This window comes from Sceloporus occidentalis, unplaced genomic scaffold, assembly GCF_023333645.1.
Source record: "Sceloporus occidentalis isolate IW3139 unplaced genomic scaffold, rSceOcc1.0.p SCAF_4, whole genome shotgun sequence".
NCBI lineage: Eukaryota > Metazoa > Chordata > Lepidosauria > Squamata > Phrynosomatidae > Sceloporus > Sceloporus occidentalis.
Window position 1 is genome coordinate 106,754,647 of NW_028316984.1, and position 20,823 is coordinate 106,775,469.

General features: G+C 41.3%; 1 protein-coding gene across 2 annotated transcripts in view; it reads right to left on the bottom strand.

Annotated features, from left to right (window-relative positions):
- Positions 1 to 20,823, bottom strand: part of GALNT18 (polypeptide N-acetylgalactosaminyltransferase 18) — a 407,674-nt gene that overhangs the window by 334,060 nt on the left and 52,791 nt on the right. The window lies entirely within an intron of this gene.

A 20,823-nucleotide genomic window follows, 5' to 3' on the forward strand; every position in this document is an offset into this window, starting at 1 on the left:
CCCAGCCAGCATGGATGGTTCTGGATGTTATAGCTCCCCACCCCCCAAAAATAGTAATCTCCCAATTTCTGTGCTCAATATAAGAAGCACAGATCAGTTGACTAACTGAACTTTAAACCTTTGGGCACTGGAGTCCTTACAAAGTGCACATTCACTACAGATAAAGAAGAGGTCACCTTTCTCAGATGGTTCAAGTAACAGGTCTACAAGAGAAGCTTTGTTGACAGAGGGCAAAAGTTTATCCTCTGCATTTACAAGCACAAGCCCATAGGTCAAGGGGAAAATCAGCAAGGAGAGGAGAGGCAAGCCTGGAATGTAGGTGCAGCTTGTCAACATTAACATTTGGAATTCATTGCAACAGGCCAAGGCTGAAGTGAATAAGCTTAAGTTTTGTTAATAGCACAGTGAAAGCATTTTCTTAGTGACTAGATGTGTTTTGTGGCATTTATTCCTCACTATGTGGCCCATAACAGACTGGTTATGAAACAGAGAACCTCAAGAGCTTTTACTTAATAGTAACTGTCGAAGTCTAAATAAACTGCCCAATTACCAGAGAATTGTGTGCTGGTGCTGTTGTTGTTGTTGCTTTAACTGTGTTGTTTTGAAGCAAATTCAGAATTTTTGAAACTACTGACAATGAAAAGAAAATTGAAACATTTTAAACTTTGCTCACTCCAAAACCCGAAGACACTGTGGTTAAAGAAAGCTGTGATTTTAACACTAAACAAATACATAAATAAAGATGCACAATTCTCCCTCCATGCAAATGCATGTACATGTATACAGTGGAATGCATTCCAGCTGTTGGAAAAATGTGTCAGGCATAATACACATGCATAAGTTCAGTTTATAAATGAAGTCAAATTATAGAATTTACTGACATTTTGTTTTCAAATATCCAATCCAGATTGAATCACTCCTAGCCCAAGGTGTAATGTATACCAATCATGCAATTAACCTGAAACACTTAGTAAAATCTTTAGCCCTGACAGCACTTGGGTAGCACATGTCCTTGGGCTAACATTTGAAATCCACAAAGCACAAACAGAAATCTCTGACAGTGTGTACATTAAGCTTTGTGTTGTTTCACATTTCAGAAAAGTTTTTTTTATTAGTGTATTATTCCTCCAAAAACTCAGAGCATTTCCTCTGAAAACCTCTTGAAGTCATTTATCTATTTAGGTTACAGGGGCAGACCTCTTTTGATTCATATGCCTTCCAACCATTATCTGGACCTCATTTACTGCATTTTAACATTGATTGAATTTACCATGTCAACTCCCTGATGTTTGTATCCAAAAGCACTTTGAGCTAAAATTCCTTTCTAGAAAAGCTATTAGACTGGCTTCTTTCATAGTGTCCTTCTGCCACCAGATAACAACTTCAACAGTCTTTAGGGGACAGTTTTTTAATAGAGAAAATGCTTTCAGTAATTGTGCTCTACAGCCCTTATTTCTTGCCTTTTAATAGACATCTTAGTAAATTGCTTGTTATTCTATTGATAATTGATAGTTTTTATATGTTTTTATTGATGAAAGCTTTTAATTGTATGTGTTTTAATTTTTTCAAGCCACCTGGAATCTCAGGTCTTGGGCAAAGAAAGAAAGGAAGGCAGGAAGGTGGGACTTCTGTGTTATAGACAAAATGCAACAAAATTATATGACATAGACATTGTTGTTAGTGTTGTTGTTGTTGTTGTTGTTGTTGTTGTTGTTGTTGTGTACATTCAGTTTGTTTCCAGCTTATGGTGACTCTAAGGCAAACCTATCATGGGGTTTTCTTGGCAAGATTTCATAGAATCATAGAATCGTGGAGTAGGAAGAGACCACAAGGGGCATCCAGTCCAACCTTCTGCCATGTAGGAACTCACAATCAAAGCATCTCCGACAGATGGCCATCCAGCCTCTGTTTAAAGACCTCCAAAGGTCCAAGGGAGTGTGTTTCACTGTCGAACTGCCCTTACTATCAGGACGTTCCTCCTAAAATTGAGCCGGAATTTCTTTTCCTGTAGCTTGCATCCATTGTTCCAGGTCCTATTCTCTGCAGCAGGAGAAAACAAGTTTGCTCCAGCCTCAATATGACACCCCTTCAAATACTTAAACAGGGCTATCGTATCGCCTCTTAACCTTCTCTTGTCCAAGCTGAACCTATCAAGCTTCCAAAGTCTCTCCTCATAGGTCATGGTTTCCAAACCCTTCATTATTTTGCTTGTCCTCCTCTGGACACACAGAACCATGTCAACATCCTTTTTGTACTGTGAGGCCTGGCACTTGACACAGTATTCCAGGTGAGGCCTGACCAAAGCAGAATAGAGAGGCATTATTACTTCTCTTGATTTAGACACTATACTACTACTGATGCAGTCTAGAATCATATTAACCTTTTAGCTGCCACATCACACTGTTCACTCATGTTCAACTTTTGGTCTACTAGGACTCCTAGATCCCTTTCACATGTAGTCTCGTTCAGCCAGGTGTCCCCCATCCTATATCTATGCATTTCATTTCCCCCCTAAGTACAGTACCTTACATTTCTCCATGGCGAATTTCATTTTGTTAGCTTTGGCCCAGCTTTCTAATCTATTTAGGTCATTTTGAATTTTGATCATGATCTCTGTGGTATTAGCTAGTCCTCCCAATTTGGTGTCGTCTGCAAATTTGATAACCATGCCCCCTAATCTTTCATCCAAGTCACTGATAAAGATGCTGAATAGCATTGAGCCCAGGACAAAACTCTGTGGTACCACACTGGTCACTTCTTTCCAGGATGAAAAGTAGCCATTGCTGAGCACCCTTTGGATTCAGCCAGTCAACCAATTACAAATCCACCTAACAATTACATTGTCTAGTTCACATTTTACTAGCTTGTTTGCAGGAATGTTGTGGGAGACCTTGTCAAAGGCCTTACTGAAATCCAGATATGCTATCTAAAGTGTTTCCTTCATCTACCAAGATGGTTATTTTATTTAAAAAAAACACAGATTAGATTAATCTGGCATGACTTGTTTTTCAGAAACCCATGCTGACTTTTTGTGATTATGGTATTCCCTTCTAAATGTTCACAGACTCTCTGTTTAATGATCTGCTCTAGAATCTTTCCTGGTATTGATGTCAGACTATCTGGATGGTAATTGTTGGGATCCTCTTTTTTTCTTTTTCCCCTTTTTGAAGATGGGATGTTTGCCCTCCTCCAGTCTGCTGGGACTTCTCCTGTTCTCAAGGATTATTACCAATGGCTCTGAGATTTATTTTATTTTTATTTTATTTATTTATGGTATTTATACCCCGCCCTTCAGCCCCAAAGGCTATCAGAGCGGCTTACAATTATTATTTTTAATTAGACGGTTCCCTGCCCTCAGGCTTACAATCTAAAAGACACGACACAAAAGGAGAAGGGAATGGTGGTGGGAAAGGGGATGAGGTCCAGTGGTTCTTCTCTCCCTCTGAGGCCTGGACCAAGGCAGATGGACTGGAGGGAGGGCTCTTCTTCTTCAGGTTAGCCCTGGTGGAGCTAGGTCTCCCTGTTCACTCCCTCGCAGGCCGAAGGATGACAATTATTACATTTGCCAGTTCTTTTAATAGCCTTGGGTGCAGTTCATCTAGTCCCAGAGACTTAAGTTCTTTGAGATTGACCAGATATTCCTGCACTTCCTCTTTACTTATTCTGTACTGTGTTTCTCCTATTGTGTCCTGTTCCATTTTCCACAGTTTTAGTATCCTTTTCCTTTTGTGAAAAGACTGAGGCAAAGAAGGTGTTGCGTAGTTCTGCCTTCTCTCTGTCCCGTTAGCATTTCTCCATCTTCTCCACTCAGTGTCCCTACCATTTCCTTCTTCTTCCTTTTGCTACAGACATACCCCCAAAAGCCCTTTTAATTGTTCTTAACCCCTGAAGCGAGCCTGAGCTCATTCTGCACTTTAGCTTTTCTGACTTTACCCGTACTATTTGTTTGAATTCTTCTTTGGTGATTTCCCCCTTTTTTTCATACATCTCCCATTTAACACTTAATTCAGTTGAAAGTTCTTTGGCCATCCATCCTGGTTTCTTGATATGCCTCCCATTTTTCCTCCTCGTTGGAACAGTTTGAGGTTGTGCCTTCAGTATCTCCCTTTTGGGAAACCCCATTCTTCCTGAACTCCCTTTTCTTTTAGTATTCCTGACCATAGGATCACACCCAGTATTTCCCTAGGTTTACTGAAAACAGCTCTCCTAAAGTCTAGAATGCATCTCTGAATATGCCTGGCTTCTCCTTTCCATTGTATAACAAACTCCAGGAGAACATGGTCACTCCCACCTAAGGATCCCACCACTTGCATCCCACTGACCAGGTCATCCCTATTGGTTAGGATCAGGTCTAAAATAACTGATCCTCTTGTTGCCTCTTCCACCTTTAGGACAATGAAATTGTCTTCCGGACAAGTGAGGAATTTGCTACACCTTGAGGTTTTGGTTGAGTTTGACTTCCAGCAAATATTAGGATAGTTGAAGTCACCCATCACTACTACAGCCTTGTTCCCACTATCGTTTAAACCGGATCGTGATTCCACGATTCGGTTTAAACCACCATGGTTCTCACTTAATTCAAATCACTGAAGCGATTCAGAAAGGGGGGGCATGGTTTTTACCCATTTAACCTGCATCAAAAAGACGTTGGTAAAAATGAGGTGTTTTGGGAGCTGGATCGATTTATTTAGAAATAAATCGATTCAGCTCAAGTGGGAACCAGGGTGGATTTGAATCGGATTCAAATCCCCCTGGTTCCCACTGGCAGCAGCTCTTTCAGCCTCCCAGACATACCTCCATGCCTGCTCCATCCTCAGTCCTCCATCCTCCCGGCCTGCCTCTCTCCTTCCGTCCTGGCCTCTCCTCCGCCCCGGCCTACCGGTATGACCAGGAGGACGGAGGGAGGCATGGCGGGGAAGCCGTGGCTGTCGCTTCCTGCACCAATTCTTGAAACCACTGCAAACATAATGGGAACCACTCTGTTTGCTGAACCGGTTTCAGGAATCAGTTCAGGAATCCGATTAAGGGGTAAGTGGGAATTGGGCCTACATCTCTCCTTTCTGGGTGTGTGGCCATCTGTTCTAGAAAGGCATCATCCAGTTCCTCAGTGTAACCTGGGGGTCTGTAGTAGACTCCCACAAGAATATCCCTATTGTTTCCTTCCCCTTTAATTTTTACCCAGATGCTCTCCATCTGATTTCCAGGGTTTATGTCCTGTATAAACATCCCTGACATATAATGCTATTCCTCCTTCTTTCCTGTTTGGCTTATTTTTCTTAAAAAGATTGTACTCCTTTATTACTACATTCCAATCATGAGACTCATCCCACCAGGTTTCAATGATGCCTATTACATCATATTTACTTTGTTGTGCAAGGAGCTTAAGTTCATCTTGTTTATTTCCCATGCTTTGTGCATAAGTGTAGAGACATCTAGGATCATGGGTCCTCCCCCCCCCCCCCCCAGCTACCTGTGTAAAGTTTTCTCCCTCCCACTATTGGGTCCTTGCACTATTTGCCTTTTTCTCTCTACAACAATTATATTATATCCAGCCCTTGATATACTCCTGCCTTTGTTCAGAAGTTTGTCATTGCCTTCTCTTGAGGATGAGAGCATGTGACTTGCCCAAGGTCACCCAGTGGGTTTTCATGGCTTAACAATGTATTATCTGTGTAACTGAAAAATGATGACTGCAGATTTGGCAACATAACAATCATATGAATGGGCAGATTTTTAAATGTTGCTCTTCCCCTATTATTATTGTTGTTGTTGTTGTTATGCATCTTATCCTCATCATCCTTTCACCCTTCTTCTACAAACTCAAGTTCTTTCTAGTGAATGTCCGAGTCGTCTGAATATTCTGGGACATGCTAACCAAAAAGGAATGAAACAGAACTCACCACTATCTCTCTCTGGCTTTGCTTCGCAAACGAAGATTCAGGAAGGACGCATCCCGCGCTTTGTACAAGCGCGTTGGTGACTAAAAAGGCCAATCTGGGACAAACAGGTCCGGTTGCAGAATGCACAGCGGAAAGTCTCCTTGGGTGATGTTTCCGGATTGTGGTTCTTTCTGCGTTGTCATTTCTCTTCGAGACTCGTTCGCCGTGAGCTTTCGAAAAAGGCTGCAGCATTGTGGATAGTGTGTCTCCATGCCTCCCGATGCAAGGCCAGGGCAGATCATTGTTGGTGATCAATTTGGCCAAGCCTGAGATGTTGTTTCAGGGAGTCATTGTATCTCTTCTTACAGCCCCTCTTACGCTGACCCGTGGTGAGTTTACTGTAGAATACTATTTTTGGGAGGCGATGGTCCTTCATCCTAGAAATATGTCCTGCCCAGCGCAGCTGCATCCTCAATAGCACGGCCTCAATGCTGGTGATCCCTGCTTGCTCAAGGACAGCAACATTCGTCACATACTCAGTCCAGTGTATATTTAGAATTGTGCGTAAACAGTGCTGATGAAAGCGTTCAAGGAGTTGTAGGTGTTGGCGATAGGTGACCCATGTTTCAGACCCGTAGAGGAGAATAGACAGTACAATGGCTCTATACACACTGATTTTTGTGCTTCGCCTCAAGTGTTTGTTACTCCAGACTCTTTTGTGAAGCCTTCCGAATGCACTATATGCCTTTGCCAGTCTGTGATCAATCTCTTTATCAATCTTGGCGTCTCAGGAGATGATGCTTCCCTGGTAGGTGAACTGCTGGACGGACTTAAGCACAGATGTGCCTACAGTGATGTGGGGATGGTAGTGTTCTTCCCGAGGTGCCGGCTGGTAGAGAACTTCCGTTTTCTTCAGGCTGACTTCCAGTCCAAAGAGCTCTGCAGCTGTTGCAAAACAAGATGTTAGGCGCTGCAGAGCTGCTTTCGTATGGGCAACGAGGGCAGCATCGTCAGCAAAAAGCAGCTCACGGACTAGATAGCTTAGAGTCTTAGTGCAGGCCCTCAGGCAGCTTAAGTTAAACAGGCTACCATCAGTACGGTAGCGTATATAAATGCCATCTTCTTCTGTGAGATCTGCCATAGCCCTTTGGAGCATCATGCTGAAGAAGATTGTAAATAGAGTTGGAGTGAGAACACAACCTTGTTTCACACCATTAGCTATTAGAAAGGGCTCCGAGAGAGCGTTGCCATATCTGACTTGACCTTGCTGGCCTTCATGTAGCAGGATGATCATTTTGAGGAATTTGGGGGGGCATCCTAGTCGTTCCAGGATCTGCCACAGACCTTTTCTACTCACAGTGTCGAAGGCTTTGATGAAGTCGACAAATGTTACATAGAGTCCTTTGTTCTGCTCTCTTCATTTCTCTTGCAGTTGTCTAAGGGCAAATACCATGTCTGTAGTGCTCCTATTAGCTCTAAAGCCACATTGGCTTTCAGGGAGAAGTTCTTCTGCAATAGCAGGGACTAATCTGTTCAGCAGTATCCTTGCAAGGATTTTTCCAGCAATGGAGAGCAGTGTTATACCTCAATAGTTTGAACAATCCGATTTTGCTCCTTTTTTCTTGTACAGGGTGATGATGGCTGCGTCTCGGAGATCTGATGGCAGATCGCCTTTTTCCCAACAACTCACAAGGAGCTCGTGGAGTTTAGCATGGAGTACATGACCTCCATGTTTCCAAGCTTCAGGTGGAATTCCATCAATCCCGGCAGCCTTGCCATTTTTTATCTGCTGTATGGCCTTAACAGTTTCTTCCAAAGTGGGAGCTATGTCCAATTCCTTCTTCATCGGTTGTTGTGTCATATGTTGAATAGCTGAGTCTTGGACTACTCGGTTGGCACTAAAGATGCTTTGGAAATGTTCAGTCCATCAGTTCAGAATGGAAGCTTTATTTGTGATTAGTGTTTGACCATCTGTACTGGATAGGGAGCTTTGGATCTGATAGGTAGGTCCAAACACTGCTTTAAGAGCTTCATAAAATCCTCTGGAATCACCCAGATCTGCACAACGTTGTGTCTTTTCTGCTAAATTGATCCACCACTTGTTCTGAATGTCTCTGAGTTTTTGTTGGAGTTGACTACATGCGAGGCAGGATGGCTGGGCGAGGTGTGCCTGGTGAGCAGTTCTCTTCTTTGCCAACAGCTCCTGGATCTCTTGGTTGTTTTCATCAAACCAGTCTTGGTTTTTCTTCAGGGAGAACCCTAAGGATTCTTCCGCAGATTGCAGGATGCTGTTTTTGATATGTTGCCAAAGCACTGTAAGAGAAGAGTCTACAGGATGGTCTTCAAGTTTTGTTTGCAAATTTGCCTACACTGGTCAAATTCAGTAAGCATAGCTACTTCCTGCATGAAAAAGTAGATGTTGTGCCTACTTGGCACCTAGCTATTAGGTATGAGGAAGAAACACATCACAGACACAGAAAAAAGGTTATAACTCTAATCAGTTGCCTAGATCAGGGAATCTGGCCATTTCACTTCTCCTACATTGACGCTTTTTTAAAATCTCAAATACTTTCTGTCAGACTGATGAAAAAAGTCTGTAAATTTTGATATGACCTTTTTTAAAAAAATAAGCATATGAAGTTCCCACTCATCCCTACTAGTGAATAGTTAATTGTAAAGGTCTGTGTTGTGGATATAAAAACCTTGCAGGTAGTAGATACTGATAGTAGATACTGATACCTGAAACTATAGACTGGACATTTCAAAGTGCAGAAAGCTCATGGAATAAATAGGCTGCAAGTTGCAAAGGGTGACATAGGGCCCAGGTTATAGAATCCAGCCTACTTGAAATAAGCCTTGAATTCACCTTGATTTCCAAAGAGAGCTTTGACAGAAGTTGCCCACACAAATTTCATCTCTTGATGGAGAAAGCAGTTATTTTTAACTTAAAGACAGTCTTGGATGGAACAGAAAAATTACCTCTTAGCAATTTCCTTTTTCTTTGAGGTTTCACTTCTGTTGCATTTGAACAGTTCTCAAAGTGCCTAGATTGTCTCCCTAACCCCCAAATATTCCCAGAGACTCTATTAGCACATCTGTGAGGAACTCAAGAATTCTATTGTGCTCTAGAAAATGCACTTTCCACTTCTTGCTACTCAATACGTTTTATAATTATAAATTGATTACTACTCTTGCTTTTCATTACTGGCCCCTGGCAGAGTCTCTAATAACCACAAAAAGATTCCACTGTAATGTGTCAGCTAAATCAATCTCCTGTTTAGATGCTATAACGTAGCATCATTAGAGTTTCCCCTCATCTTCTCCAGGAAAACATATCAGGCAACTTTCACACTGGGGAAAGATATGGGAACTTAAGTCAGAACGTTGATGAAACCATCACCTTGAGGTATACTCACTTGCAGATAAGGGAAACAAGATTCTGCTACTGAAGCAGAGAGTATGAAACAGGCAATAACACTTATTACCAAACAACGATGGATCCAAATTAAGCTGTTAACGCACAGAACAACAGTGTGCAAATTAAGCTATTCATCGCTACACCAGGTCTTCAAAGCAAGCCAATGCAGCTTTTTTGTTTGTTTGTTTCGAGAAAAGCCATAATCTGAATCATGCAAATTGCAAATTTTCATAGCTATCAATAACTGAAATAGACCCAGACTGTCTATCAAAGAAACAAGATATTCCTCTAGGAGCTGATTATGAAAGGATGCACAGGCACCTTCATCATCACCACACAATCTTCTTCTGATTGGATTATTCCTCTCTACCAGCAGCCTGCTTCATCCAATAAAATAAAACAAATGCAGTTCAATATACCTTTCCTTTATCACCTGCCATTGTTGCTTCTCTTGGGGGCACAATTCCCCTAAGCTCTGCCAGGAAAATAAAGATTCAGGGCTAAGGACACAGAACATGCCATGTAGAGTCCTCAGTTCTTCCTGCTTCAGCCAGATCAGCCATTTTTGCAGTTCAAAACTCATGAAATTACATTGCAAGGTTACTCCTGAGACAGCTACTGATCAGAATGAGGCTGGACAATATGGAACATAGGATATGATACAGGACAGTTCTGGATATCATCTGACGACCCTGCATGTAAATATACTCTAGATTCCCAAGAAGTACACTTGACTTATTTCATAGGGAATAGAACAGAGATTTCCCCAAATTGGGAATGTAACTACCTGACAGTTATAGCATGTTCCACTTCACTGTCTCAGCTTCATTACATGGAATCCTGACATTTGTAGTTCTGTGAGGTATTTGGATTGCTTGTGATACTACTTTAGTGTTATAGTTCAAGCTTTTTAGAAGGGAATTCTAAGTACTATACCAAACTTCAAATCCCAGGATTCTGTAAAATGGAGCCATGGCAGTTGAAGTGGTACCAAACAGGTATAACTGCACTGTGTTAGATACACTCCGGTATTTTAGTGCATACTAGTATGTTGAAGAAGGACTGGAGGGAAGGCACCATGTTTGTTTTCACTACATGGACAGAGGTGGTCTTAAGAGTTCTCATTGATCTACAAGGAGGGACATCAAGAAACAGAGTGACTACTTCTGCCAACAATCTCTATTTCAGTCCATGAGACATCTGACAGACATAAGCACCTTTATTTCCTGGAAACATGGCTCCATCTCCAGAGTACTGGTCTCTTGAACAAAGGAGAGGATAGCAAAATGCAGCACTGTTACAACTGATTTATCCCATGGCTGCAAGAAAGATGCCAGTCTTCTTCTGGAGCTGGTAGATAATGCAGAAACATGTGCCCAAACATTTTACGTAGAATACATTTATGGTCCAACTATGAAAAGTCTGGAAATCTTCAAGTCTATATTCATCTCAAGAAGACTGGTGGAAGGCAGATCTTGCAGAAAAGAAGATGAACCACAGAGCTTGAAAATGTATTCAGATAAAGAACTTGTATTCAGATAATGCTCATGACATATTTAACAGAACAAAATACTTGCTGGTACTGTCAGCCATCCATACCCATGGATTGTTTATCCACGGATTCAACTATCCATGGTTTGAAAATATTCCAAAAATACATACATTCCAAAAAGCAAATCTTGATTTTGCCATTTTATATAAGGGACACTATTTTACTATACCATTGTGTTAATGGGACTTGAGCATGCATGGATTTTGGTGTCCACGGGGGTGGTGGGGGTGGTCCTGGAGCCAAACCCCAGAGGATACTACATGAAAAGCTTTGGATACAGTTATTCAAAACAGACAGAAGCTCTGAAAACTGGATTTGTTTCAATGCAATCCCAAAACATTTTGTTGCCTGAGTTGGAGTAGCCTGAGATTGATGCCCCCCCCCTCCCAATCCAAGCCGAGGTGCCGAAATACCCAGCATCACAGCTATTTTGGCATTTGATCATGCTTCTCAATTGCTGGTAGTAAATATAATTGACTGCCTTTTCATGCCACCTAAAATCTGCTGTCTGAGGTGGCTACACCACTCTGCCTAATGGTAGGGATGCCATTGTGTTAATGGGATTGAGCATGCTAGGAGTAAAATTACTATTTGTCAAAACACAGTTCTACCCACCATTACTATTTAACATCATTACACTGGTTTGCAGCACATTGAATTATTTTTCTGAAGAGTAATTTCCTAGAATCCTATGGTTTCAGTCAGTCACAGTTTTCTAGTGATAAAGATCAAAGATGATCAGCAGTAGTGCTTATTGCTAAATACACCATGGTAGACTGTAAGGTAGTTCTATTTCACTGGATTAATTCTGAACAAAGAGAGGCTAGGGATATCTTTTTTAAAATAAACTATGCAGCTTTTTCCAGCAGAAGCATACCTGATTTTTTTTCCTTCCCTTAACTGCCACTTTTATTTATTGACCTTACTGATGGAATTTACTTATTGAATTCATGAGGCAATTATGTTAAAATCAATCTCACTACAATAATTATATTTAAAGTACAATTGTTTCAAGAAAGATTCAGAGCATCTTGGACAATCAGACCACTTGAGTCTTGAGTCTTGTGTCTCCTTTAAAAGGGCATCAAATTTGTTTGGCATAAACATTTGTAAACTGCAACCCACTATATCAACCATGCAGATTGAGTTGCTCTGAGAAGTATCAAGGGTAAATTTGAAAAATCAATAGAGCTACTCATTGCTGGTTCTAAATCACCCACTGAAGGTTGCAAGAGATTATATTTCTCCCTAATCCAACAATCCAATTTTAGTAATATTACTCCATAAAGCAGCATACTATCAGTTAGTACCCATGATTGGAAGGGTGAGCACATGAAGCACATTATTCTGAAAACCTTTTCTTTTTCTTTTAAGATTCAGTTTTCCCTGGCTAACCAGAAACACTCTTCCCTTGATTAGGGTGATTATGATATAATAGTGTTCAGCACACACAGGAGAGAATATCTGCTCTTTCCTAGCATGTAGAGAGATTGTAAGACCAATTTAACTGAGGGTCTTTAATTTTGCACTGATTCATTAACATGTCTACAGAACATTGTATTTCCCCTGCATATTCCTTCCAGTGTGACAGTCCTGTAAAGTCCAATTACTACTGTTGGGTCAGAAATTGATATGGTTCTCTGGTAGAGAATGTAGAAATGTCACAGATTCAGTCACAGGTATCTCTAATAAAAGATGAACTGACTCCTGCGTGAAGTCCTGGAAAGCAGCTTCCAGCTGGTGTAGACAATACTCTGAGCTAGAATGATCAATGATCTGGCTCAATACAAAGCAATTCCTTTGTTGCTATGAAATTTTCATTTATTCATATGATGATTGGTCTACTTATCATTGAATGAGATAAATATCAAGAACATACATGGTCTTACTATTATTATTATTAACCTTTATTTATAAAGCGCTGTAAATTTACACAGCACTGTACATACAAAGGTTAATAATAATAATAAGACCATGTATGTTCTTGATGTTTATCTCATTCAATGATAAGTAGATGGTCTTATATATTGTTTTATCAAACAGACAAATTTATGCTGATTGTATAGTATGTTTGTTTGATTGTTTGTGTGTATGTTTGTATGATGGGAACCAGCACGGTATAGTGGTTTGAGTGTTAGACTGGTACACTAGAAGACCAAGGTTTGAATCTCTCTTCAACCATGGGATTCCACTAGAAGAACCTGGGCAAGTCACACACTCTCAGCTGCATACAAAGGCAACATAAGCCTCCTTGGAATAAATCTTACCAAAAAAACCCTGTGATAGGCCCACATTGGGGTCACCATGAGTAGGAAATGACTTGAAGGCACACAACAATAATGTATGCAATATATGAGTATGCAACTGTTTTAATTCTGCAGTGTGGATTCATGCCAAAACATACTAATTAGTACAAAGAAAGAATCAAGCCTTAAAAACACAAAGAAATCCCAATGTGAGAAACAATAAATAGAAACACTGGTATATTTTCTCCTTGCTGCTTCCAGGGCACTTGTTTGCCTACCTGTAATCTTGGAGTCTTACTGGAACAGGAGAGCTAAAGAATAGTGATTAGAGACAACCACTACTACTTGGGAATTCAGAGCACCTGCCAAAAGTCATTTGGCTGCCAAAGCTCAGCTATCCACCCACACAATACAGACTGAAAGCAAACCAGAAGAAAGACAGGCTGGTCTCCTACTATCTCTACAGGCAAGAAGCAGCAGTTGACCATTTAATTGTTCATCTGTGTTTTTAAGAGGACATAAATCTGGAGGACATGTTTGTATGTAGGCACCTACACAGAGAGACACACGTGTATACAAACAGGGCAATCTTAAATCCATTTCCTCCTGCTGACTGATATGAAGGATAAATTGGCTTGATCATGTAACTGACAGCAGCAAAAATAACATCTCTCTCTCACACACACACACACACACACACAACACTAATCAGGTGAAATATCTGCCTCAATTTCTATCCTATACTAGCTGTTCTCAATCCCTTTACTAATAACACCATCTCTGCTGGAGAGAATATTGCATTTCAGCACTGCAGACATAGGAGTATCAGAAACTGCTTTATACCAGGTGAGATTATTTGTCCATGAAAGCTACCATTGTCTATTCAGAATAGAAACCGCTCTCCAGAGTCTCAAGAAAGGTACTGTATACATTACCTACTACTTAATCCTTTACATGGACTAAATAAAGGGCCATGTGCTGCACCATGGAGCTATGACTCCAGCCCTGTCTATGTAGGTGGGTGCTTTATTGGTTCACACTCACACTCACCCATTTACACTCACAGGGAATAAAAGAGAGAATAAAGATGGAGTGATCCTTCCCTCTTTCTCCTCCTTGGCTTCCCAGCCTTTACTTTCGAATAGAGCCCAAGCTGCTGAGGGGAAAAGAGAATGTGATCCTTCCAAGCCAGTGTGGTGCAGTGGTTTGAATGTTGGATTGGGACTCTGGAGACTAGTGTCTGAATCCCAGATCAGCCATATGAACCTAGTGGGTGACCTACTTCTCAAATAGTGGGGCGCGCCCCCCAGGGGGGGCGCAAGGCTCCGTAAAGGGAGGCTCGTTTAACCAATTTTATAGACAAATGATACTATTTACAGTCGTGCGGGGGGCGTGAAATGTTTTCTTCTTCCTGGGGGGGGGGGGGATGACAGAAAATAATTGAGAAGCACTGGGCTAGTCACACTCTTTCAGCCTCAGAGTATGGCTGTGGCAAACCCCCTCTGAAGAAACATGACTAGAAAACCCTGTGATAGGTTATCCTTAGGATTGCCATAAGTCAGAAACAACAAGCTCTCCCTCTCTCCTTTTCCTTTCCCAAACACCAATTCTCCCTCTGTCTCTCTTCTCCCCTGGCGCAGTTTCCCTAAGCACAACGTTTTTCCTTTTCTTTTTCCCTGTCAGAAGGAAGGAGGGAAGGAAAGATGGAGTAGCTGCTGAAAAGAAGACAGGGCACTACAAAATGGGTTAAAAGGAAATTAGTGTACAGGCTGTGCAGCCCAGCTATTCATCAGCTGAACAGGAGATGTCCTTTCCCCAGGATATGTCTCATGCTTACTCTTGTGGAGCACAGCTTTAAACCAGGAATGTGGGAAGCTGTCCCCAAAGTGCCTTAGGTTAGCCCATTAAGCCTAAGCATTGATCTGGAAGTGAAAGCATTCTGCACTGGCAGGCTACACTGTTCCTAACACCAGTAAATGGCAGACTGTCAATCTACCCCCAAGACTCCAGTGTCCCAGCCAATCAGTACCCAGTGATTTATATTATTGAGATAGTACTTACAACCACTGGTATGAATTGTTCTTAATGAACAACATTTTTAATAGATCATTGAACCATAGGAACTAATAGGAAGCAAACAAGCACAAAGATTTAATATACTTGTTTTCTTTAAAACTGCCACCTTATTGAACTAGTAAAATCTGACTAATTCTTCTCCACTCCCAGTTGTTTATGCTCTCTCCAAAAGCTAGAGCTATTGACTCTTAAACTGCCTTCTTTGTGATCTCATTAAATTTCTACTCATACTGTTATTTTTACTGTGTCATCAATGCAGTTTTAATATTTCATTTCAAGAGTGTTCCATTCTCAGTAAGTACAGAAGTGTTGATTGTATTCATTCATGGTCAGGAGAATGAGCAGTGTTTCATGGCCTCATGAAAATGTTTTATCATCATCTAGATTCACACCCTGTGAAATTCATGGGGCTATCATAAGTCAGCAGGAGCTTGAAGGCACATGCACACAAACACAAACTCACATTCAAACACATTTAAATATGCTTTGCAAAATTATAAACAGTGAAGAATCTACATGCTGTATCGATGTCACAAATACTCCAGTATTCCATTTTTACATATCATACCTATACTATATATCAACTGATGTGATAGAAACAGACTTCATTCAGAATGAGGCAGTCTCTCCCATAACCATTTCAGAAGATAATGTGTATCTGCTCTTATTGTAACCACCTGCTCTGTGTGATCTATTTATCAATCACTCCTTGAGTGAATACAAGTGAATGTTTCAAAAGCACTCCTCTTTTTTTGAAGTGCAGCAAACAGGCACAAGATGGGAAGGGGCTTCTTCAATGTGGTGATCCAAGATTGCAAAACACCCAGTTTGGCATACCTGTTGCATTCACTGCTCACCTTTCAGACAAACTGGACGCAAGTAATTTCATAAATCGTTATTCATATTACCTCCTCTCAGAGAAAGTGAATACCTGACACCAAGATCAAAAAGACTCAAATATTGTCTGCTACTGATGTGCTGATTCTGTAATTCATTTTCTCAAGTGGCATGGTTACTACCAAAAATATTCTACTTCTGAGAGCTGAGACACTAATTTAGGACCAAAACAACTTCCTTGGCTTATGACAGAAAGGAGTAATAGAGTTGGGTGCCATCCACTGACGGCATCAAACCCCAAAACTCCAGACAACTTTTCTCAGTGGTTTCATTTATATCTTTAAAAGCATGGGGGAACAGAACCAAGCCCTGAAAGCCAGCAGACAAGTGGTTGAACAGGAGTCCCCTACCTCAACCACCTTCTGAGTTCTTCCCTCCAGGAAGGAATGACGCCACTGTAAAACAATGCCGCCAACTCCCATCCCAACAAGGAACCCAGAAGGATACCATGGTCGAGAATATCAAAGGCCACCAAGCAGAACCAAAAGGGACACACTTACCATCTAGCTTCCAGTGTAGATTATTCACAAATGCTGCCTCCCTAAGGGAGGGATTGGGGGATATGCAATGTATATTTTAATGTTGTAAGCCGCCCCGGTTGCGTTGCGCAGAGGAGATAGGATAGACATCATCATCATCATCATTATTATTATTACCAGGCCTGGAATGAGGTTGAAGTGGATCTAGATAATCTGTCTCATCCAGAAACCCATGGAGCTGGGAAACCACCATAACTTTGTCTAAAAATGGAATGTTAGATATTGGCCTATAATTAGCCACAATACTGTGATCCAGGGATGACTTTTTTAGTAATGGCTTTATAACAGCCTCCTTCAGGCAAGCTGGAACTCTACCTTATTTTAGTAAGGAATTAATCATTCCCTTTACCCATTCAGCCAGTCCTCCTCTAAAGACAGGAAGGGCAAGGATCCAGATCATATGTAGTGGCTATCATATCTCCAGGAATCCTGCACACATTCTTGGGTTGCAAAAACTTAAAACTATCTATTGCCACTAGACAAGCAGAGGCTACAGTTACAGCCATTTTATTAATTACAGCATCCAAGTCAGAGTGGATCCAAACAATTTTAACTGCATAGTATTATGCAAGTTGTTTGCAGTGGGCTGTCCAGTGATCTGGATTTTCCTCTCTTGGGCCCATGTGTATAAGACCCCTGACCATTCAAAACAGCTGGTGATCTCCCTGCAGATGAAACAGAGGCAGAGAAGAAATTTACCTTTGCTGCCTCTATTGCAACAGAGTAGGCCCTCAAATAAGCTTTAACCTATTTCAATTAGGGATGTATGCCAAGTTTTCTGCCAACACTGCTCTAGCCATCTTCTCACTGCTTTCATCACCACCAGCTTCCTGGAAAAAACAGGGGGCTGGTTTGGCTCAAATCTCTCTGAGAGGGGATACTCAGGAGTGATCACATTTACCACTCTGGCCATTTTATCATTCAAGGTTGGCCAGGATTTCAATGAGTCATCTGTCAAGGAAGCAGGAAATTTTCCAAGAGGCATCAGGGTCCTTCCAGATCCATAAGCCTTCTGGGGCAGACCATCTTAATGGGTTCCCCCACCCCACAGAGGTTCTCAGTCCCAGTCTAAACCCTACCAGATGGTGATCTGTCCACATTAACAGAACTATAAGTTCTTCCCTTCCTAGATCATATTCAACCAACCCATTACAGCAAACAGGGTCTAGATTGTGCCCAGCAGCACAGGCAGGGCCGGATACCACTGGGAGAGCCTAGTTGCCATGGCAGACATGAACTCCTGAGCTGCTCCCAACGGGGCAGTCTCAGTATGGATACCAAGGCCCAACTGTATACGGTGAAGTGCAAATTAACAAAATACAGACTCTCCTTCTTCCAAGCAGCACAACAGGCCTTTGTCCATCTGTTAATTCAAAATGACTTCCCCCAAAGAGTGCCCTCTTTGTTGTCACCTCTTTAATGGTGAGCCGGCCAGTGGCAGACCCACCTCCTCTGGACACTTATTTTTATCTACCAGTTCCCTCAGCAATACACTTGGGGTAGGTAGAACTGGCTGGCAGAATCTGTTAGTCACAGCTGGTGATGAGCCTGAGTCTACAAAGATGTAATAGAGTTGGATCTTCCCCCCCCCCCCCCACAGTTTCACAGGTAGAGCACAACTAGGCAATGGTGGCGGCAGCGGCGGCCACAGCTGGATAGATGGAAGGAAGGAAAGGTATTTGCCTTTTATTGACACTGGGCAGGACTTCCTAGGGCTTCCTTTCCTGGCAGAAAGCACTGGAATATCTCAAGACCCACTGGACTCTTGCTGTTACATGTCAGATCCTTCAAGCATAAAGCTGTGTTAGGTAGAATTGGCAAGCAGAATCTGTAAGTAAGGTGATGGGCCTGAGTCTGCAAAGAGGTAGGAGAGGTGGATCTCCCCCCACCCTTGGAATATTTTGGAATATGGTCCACTGAGTACAGTGGAGATTATTTTTGAACAACTGCCTACAGGATTTCTCTGCTGCTATTCATGACAATTTTTCCATTTTTTTTAAGCCACAGACAAGTTGGGTTGCAATGAATCCCATAAATTGCACAAACATTGTATGAAGAAGTATTGTAAATCTTCCCCCCCACCACCACCACCACCCCATGAGCCTACTTCCAGTCTACTTTATTGGATGACTGAGCTCTTTATGCTTTTATTTGGGACACCAATGGAACATAGCATTTTTATGGAGATTATGACACATGCCCCAGGAAACTTTTTTGGAAGTTTAGTTTTTGGAATCAGTGATGCCACTTGTTTTGGAGCTCATTCTAATAAGTGTCTGCTAGCAGCATTATAAGTTGCTTTTTGTTATTTTTCTTTGACTCAGTAAACATTTGTATAACAATATGAGGTTTGCCGTATCAAGTCTGCTATATTATGAGAACCACAGTAAGGGGAAATGCCCCTCTCTTGTTAATACTGCCCTTTTTGTCAGCCAAAATAAATTTTATTTTAACAGACGCTAAGGAGCAGTTTTACTGCAGATAGTATGCAGACTCACAAGAGCCAGTACTGTTCCAATTGTTCTTGGCAGACACACAACCAGGTTGTGTTTGGAAAATCCAACCCTGGAAAATTATTTTCTGGAATATTTGTATTTTTTTTTTTCTTCTTGTCTCCCTCTTCCTTTTTCTGGTTGGGCTACAGAATCTGGCTTAGTTTTTCAGTCATAAAAGATAAAAGCCATCTGGAAGACTAATATATCCCTATATTGGTTTCCTGCCCTTAGCATAAACTTTTTAAACCATAGGACCCCTGCTTGCAATGGTATAGTCATTTGAGTGTGGGATTACGACTCTGGGAGACCAGGGTTCAAATCCCCATTTAGCAATGAAACCTACTGGGTGACCTTCAACAAATCACACACTCTCAGCCTCAAAGGAAGGCAAAAGCAAACCTCCTCCAAATAAACCTTGCCAAGAAAATCCAATGATAGGTTTGCCTTAGAGTCACCATAACTTGGAAACAATTTGAACTCACACAACAATATTCATATTCATTTAAAGACATGACTTTTAAAAAAAAAGAAATGTGATGCTTGTGTGACTGAAAGAAATGTTTAAAAATTGATGGTCACGAACAAACAAATCTCATGGTGGTTGACAATTTTTCCAGTAGAGTATCGCTATGCATCTAGAAATAAATGCTCATTGATGACATGAAAATTTACAAATTTTTTATATAAAAAAAGTTTATACTCTTTGCATCCCTAACAGAAGCGTAGGCCCATTGTGGTTGTGTGTCAGTAGAATGTGTTTAAAACCATGCTGTAAATCACACAAGATACCATGTCTGAACATATAGACTTGAGTCAGAACTATTAAGAAATGTTTCATCCTTGCGACCTTGATTTCAGTATTAAAACTGTCTTAGTTGTCATTCCTGAATAATTAGGTGAGATAATTGAATAAAATGAATCAGCCAGGTTTTACCAAGATGATTTGTTATATTTTCCCTTTTGACTTTTGGTCCCTCTGTTCAGCCTTCTTTTACCATGACTGCGATGACTTCAGTTGATTTCTCATGCTTGACATTAATCACTGGGCCTTTCTGTTCTTCTATGCAACATTATATTAAAACATCCTATCTATATTTCCAGTAACTGTTACTTGAATTATTGACACAGAATCAATGTAATCTATCTTTGCAATAAATACATACTGTACAGCATTACAGATTTTAGAAATCTCCTTTTAATTTCAGTGCTGACATGATCTTGCAATTCCACACCTGACCTCATGTGATAAGTCACGGATGCTGAAGTCCTTATATATAAAATGGCAAAGGCACTGGTAAGCCCAAGCCACCAGACGTATATTCTTCGGGCTCCCCTGTCTCTGGGGAGGCTGCCAGCTGCTTGTGCTCTCAATGCAGTGGCTGCAGATGAAGCACTCACATTCATTCATTTGCAAGGCAGAAGCAGGCAACTGGGAGGATCCTTGGAGTCGGGGTAGCCCAAAGAATGGGCACTGGAAACCAAGGCTTGCCGCTACCTCCACTGCTTTTCTGGGACTGCTTCTGGTTGTATTAGATCTCCTGTATTCCCCCCACCCTGCCCAATATTACAGCATTGTTTTTTCACTGTATTAATGGTATGCCAAGAAAACCCTGTGATAGGTTCACCTTAGGGTTTAACATAAGACAGAAACAACTTGAAGGCACAAAAACCAAGTTTTTACTGTTCAGTACTTATGTGTGAATAAATGTAATGAACTGTAA